This window comes from Bidens hawaiensis, unplaced genomic scaffold (assembly GCF_021521415.1).
Source record: "Bidens hawaiensis isolate Kalapana, Puna unplaced genomic scaffold, B.hawaiensis_p1.1 tig00037557_1, whole genome shotgun sequence".
In the NCBI taxonomy this organism is placed as follows: Eukaryota; Viridiplantae; Streptophyta; class Magnoliopsida; order Asterales; family Asteraceae; genus Bidens; species Bidens hawaiensis.
Window position 1 is genome coordinate 64,607 of NW_027496546.1, and position 5,472 is coordinate 70,078.

Sequence of the window (5,472 nt, forward strand, 5' to 3'; positions counted from 1 at the left end):
AATTTTGCAATGAATCAATAAATCCTTTAAGCAGTAAACACAACATCTGTACGTGAGTTTTGTTTGTGTTGCAACCAAGGTCTGATCCAACAGTCACTTCCCTTACATGTACATATAATAATAATAATAATAATAATAATAATAATAATTATTATTATTATTATTATTATTATTATTATTATTACACTGTACATAAAAATCGAGATTATAAACATTATTCTAATTCGACTCCCTAAGCTTGACATTTTCCATTTATTTTTTATGATCAAGTTCTTTTATACCAAATCAAAATATTTATAAAAGTTTATTAACTTATTATTATAATAAACAAACACTTTACTGGTAAAACTAGCATCAATCCTCAAGTGCAAATAACAGTTAATAATACTGAATTTGGCGTCACAAACTGATACAACGTTCGTGAGGTTCTACCGTCACTTTTGATGAAGAACTGATGAATTTTTTACATTATGGTGCTGCCAGTGGGTGCTCCTCTTACAGCGCTGAAGTTATTGGATAATGGAAATGCAATATTAACAAATGTGGCATCTGGAAGAATATTGTGGCAAAGCTTTGAAACTCCAACTGATACGTTTATTCCTGGGATGATTATGGGCACAAACATGAAGTTGACATCATGGAAAAGTATCAATGACCCAGGATCTGGAAGCTTCAGGTTTCAGCCAGACCCAGGTACAAACCGGTATTCTATTTTGAATGGATCAACGACGTTTCTTTGGAAAAGTGGGAAGTTAAGATAGCTTCGATGAGAACCAAATGTCCTCCAACGCAATGAACTTGCTATCAAACGCCACCACACAAAGAGTAACTGGCAAAATGTCACCGGATGTTAACCTATCTTACCACACTATTTCAGTTGTTGACCCTAGTTCCGAGGTTGGTAATTGATCATTTAGGGAAGTTGCAATACTTATGTTGGTCTAAAGTAACCCGCCAATGGGATTTGGAATGGGAGGAACCAAAAGATGCTTGTAGCTATTATAGGGCGTGCGGGCCATTTGGGATGTGTACCGGAAATAATGACTCGTTGTGTGCTTGTCTGCCTGGATTTGAACCTGTTTCACCTGATGATTATAAACATGGATGCAAGAGAGCAACTGAAATCTGTGGCAAAGGTACTAAAGACACATTCGTAAGCAGACCTATGATTAGCATGGATGATACAAATGTGCCTATCCATGATGCAGATGATGAATCAGAATGCATAAAAGAGTGCGTGGGAAACTGCAATTGCCTAGCCTATTCTTATAGTCATAAAAAAGAGGGAGTGATGAGGGAAACAAGTCGAGAGAATAAACACGGTTGCTGGTTCTGGGACACAGAACCAAATAATCTTAAAGGGGAGGGTACGCATAATATTTCCTTCCGTGTTTCTGAATCTAAAAAAGGTACGTTTTCTGGTCCTTCTGTTGGAATTATCGAACCGGTTTCGGTGAGTCGGGCCAACCCAGTAGTTCAGTATTTGGAGAGTTTGAAGTCAATTACACTTGGTCTAATAATAAGATAATAGTTTAAACGAGTTTGGTTTATCTACTAATGTTTATTAGATAAAGATAGTGTATTTGAAGTCGAGTAAAACTAGGAGTTAGTTAGTTATTATAAGTACTCGATTTTGTAATCAGTTTTTGGAGATAAATTTTCTAATTAATAATATTTGCAAGTTGGCATATGTTCTGTGTTTTTCTGCTGTGATTCTGATTATCAATGCGATACCAGAATTGGTATCAGAGCTTAGTTCTGATCAAACCTGCTGCTGTGAAGATTCAACAGAGGAGACGTCCGAAGTTGGGTTAAGAGAGTAGTTGCAGCATGGCTAGGGTTTAAGGTCACGTTTTGGATCCAAAGCCACCAACACCAAAGTCTTTTAATCAGAAGTACAGTCGAACAAGAAGAAGGTCAAACATGGTTGAATCGAGTTCTGGTTCGGCATCGGGAGCGGCTAAGGACGGTGGGTCGCCGGCCCTTCATTGCCCGATGTTAAACTCGATTAATTACATCGTGTGGGCTATGAAGATGAGGGTGATTTTTAATGTACATGGGGTTTGGGATGCGATTGATCCCGTATCGCAAAATGCCAAACAGAATAGTTTGGCTGTTGCTCTCTTATTTCAAGCCATTCCCGAAGATCAGGTTATGCAAGTTGGGAACATGGCTACCGCCAAGGAAATGTAGGCGGCACTTAAAACTCGTCACATGGGTGTTGACCGAGTAAGGGAGGCTAGGTTAAAAACCCTAACTCAAGAACTTGACAACATGAGAATGAAGGAGACGGAAACCATTGATGAGTATTCTAACAGGTTGTCGGGTATTGCTTCAAGATCTGCATCACTTGGTGAGGTTGTGGATGAGACGAAGCTCGTCAAGAAGTTTCTTACTAGCCTTCCCCAAAGGTATATTCACATTGTTGCTTCAATTGAACAAACAGTTAATTTGAATTAATTTGAAGGAAGTTGGGTATGAAGATGTGGTCGGTCGATTGAAGGCTTATGAGGAACGAATCGGTAACGAAGAGCTACATGCGGACAGGAGGCTAATGTTTGGCAGGTCCGACTCGTGTAATAACCGAAAAGGTGATAATGTTCGGGGTCGAGGACTAGGTAGTTATGGGAACCGGGGTCGTGGACGTGGTAGGTCTGGTAGTCAAGACCAAGAGCGGGTTAATAACGAGGCTGGTTCGAGCTCTGGAACAGTCAAGCCTAAGAAAGATCGGTCCAAGGTGCAATGTTACAGATGTGACCAGCTCGGACATTTCGCGTCAATGTGTCCGGACCGAAAACAAACAACCGGAGGCGAACGTAGCTGAAACCGAAAAAGCCAACGGGGTTGTTTATATGCACGAAACGGTCCACTTGAACGAGGAGCGTTTAATGCCGGATTGATATGAAACCGACATCAAGATGGAAGACGTTTGGTATTTGGATAATGGGACAAGTAATCATATGACGGGAAACCATGGGTTTTTCTCGTAGTTGAACGAACAGATAACTGGTAAAGTCAGGTTTAGTGACGGTTCGTGCGTTGAGATTAAGGGGAAAAGGTCGATACTTTTCCAAGAAAAATCAGGTGAAGAAAGGTTAATGACTGAAATATATTACATACCAGAACTGAAAAGTAATATAATCAGTCTTGGACAAGCAACTGAGTCGGGGTGCGATGTTCAGATGAAGAATGAGTTCCTAACGATGCACAATGCCGAGGGTCGGTTATTTGATGAAAGTAACAAGAACAGGTAACCGACTTTACAAGATAAAGTTGAAGGTTGGAAGCCTGGTTTGCTTAATGACGATGATTGAGAAAGGCACGTGGAGGTGGCATGCACATCTCGGTCATATCAGTTTTAACAAACTAAATTCCATGGTGAAAAAGCAGATGGTACATGGGTTGCCAAATATCCAACATGAAGAGAACTTATGTGAGTCGTGCTTGGTGGGAAAGAAAACGGGAAACGCATTCCAGAACGCAACCTCGTATCGAGCTACTCGGGTTCTAGAACTAATACATGGATACTTATGTGGGCCGATAACACCGACAACACTCGGAGGTAAATTTTCTTTTAATTGATGATTTTTCACGGTATATGTGGATAATCTTGTTGAAGGAAAAGAGTGATGCTTTCGAAAAGTTCAAGAAATTTAAGGCGCTTGTCGAAAAAGAAACCGAGAAGACGATCAAAACACTCCGAACCGATAGGAGAGGAGAATTCACTTCACACGAGTTTCGAGGTTTTTATGAAGATAATGGGGTCATTTGACATCTCACCGTGCCATATATGCCTCAACAAAATGGCGTGGTGGAGCATCAAAATCGGACTCTTATGGAGATGACTCGGAGCATAATGAAAGCATTACGGTTTCCTAATTATTTGTGGGGGGAAGCTGCCCGTCACGCAACGTACCTTATAAACCGGGTACCAACCCAAGCTTTAAGCAATCAAACGCCGTATGAGAAGTTAAACAGAAGAAAACCAAGTGTGAAGCATATAAAAGTATTTGGGTGTATGACATATGCTAAAGTTGAAGCTACACGTTTAAAGAAGTTAGACGATCGCTCAATATCACTAGTTCATCTCGGAACCGAACCGGGCTCAAAGGCGTTTCGTTTGTACAACCCGAGAACCAGAAAAATTCATGTCAGTCGGGACGTGATTTTTAACCAAGGAGTTGGCTGGAACTGGAATGAACCGGTTGAAAGAAACGAGAGTGAACCAGGTGTGTTCACATATGCGTGGGGAAATTTGGTGCATTCTGGACTTGGATTGATAAATCCTACTAGGAATGAGCCTAATATTGACAGCAGCCCGTTAGGTTCAGCGAGGGGCTCAGAATCTGCTGAGAATGGCAGCACAAGTCAAACAATAAGCTATGATTCGAACCCACAAAGTGCAGCAACTGAAACAGCCCACTTTGGGCAGCCTACAATCCAAACTGAGCAGTCAACTGGGCAGTCAACGGGCCCATTAACAGCGTCAAACCAGGTCCTAGCTCAAACCGGAATTCGCAGATCTGAGCGAGTTCATATTTTATCTCGAAAATTAGATGATGATGTACTACACATTGATCTCGACTATGATGAACTTTGGCTTACGACCGATGAGGAGCCAAATTGTTATGACGAAGCGAGAAAAAAGAGCGAGTGGATGAAAGCTATGCGAGCTGAAATTGACTCCATCGTGAAAAACAAAACTTGGAGGCTTGTAGAGCCACCGAATGGTGTTAGAGTTATAGGGGTAAATGGGTATTCAAGGTTAAAAGGAATTCAGATGGTACACTAAATAAGCACAAGGCCCGTTTGGTGGTGAAAGGGTATGTTCAGCAGCATGGGATTGATTTCGATGACGTATTTTCACCTGTGGCCCGTATCGAGACTATTAGCTTATTGATTGCTTTATCGGCTGCCAACGAATGAGAAATTCACCACCTAGACGTGAAAACCGCGTTTTTACACGGCGAGTTAAAAGAAGACGTGTACGTGTCTCAACCAGAAGGCTTTGAAAAACGGGGCGAGGAATACAAGGTTTATAAGTTGTTTAAAGCCTTGTACGGGTTGAGACAAGCACCGAGAGATTGGAATACCAAGTTTGATCAGATATTAAAGGATATGAAGTTCGTTCGTTGCTCAAAAGAACAGTCGGTGTATCGCAAGAGAGGCGGAAAACATTTACTAATTGTTGTTTATGTTGATGATTTATTTGTAATAGGCACAAGCTGGAGCATTATTAACGAGTTCAAGAAAAGAATGGCGTCTAAGTTCGAGATGTCAGACCTCGGAAAATTAACGTATTACCTCGGAATCGAGGTTTCACAAGAGCAAGGTGGAATTAAAATTAAGCAGGAGGCTTATGCGAGGAAGATTTTGGCTCAAACCGGGATGGAACCGAGTAACCTGACTCTCGTTCCTATGGAGTCCGGGTTGCAGCTTTGAAAGCTGAAGATGAAGCCGAGATCAACCCAA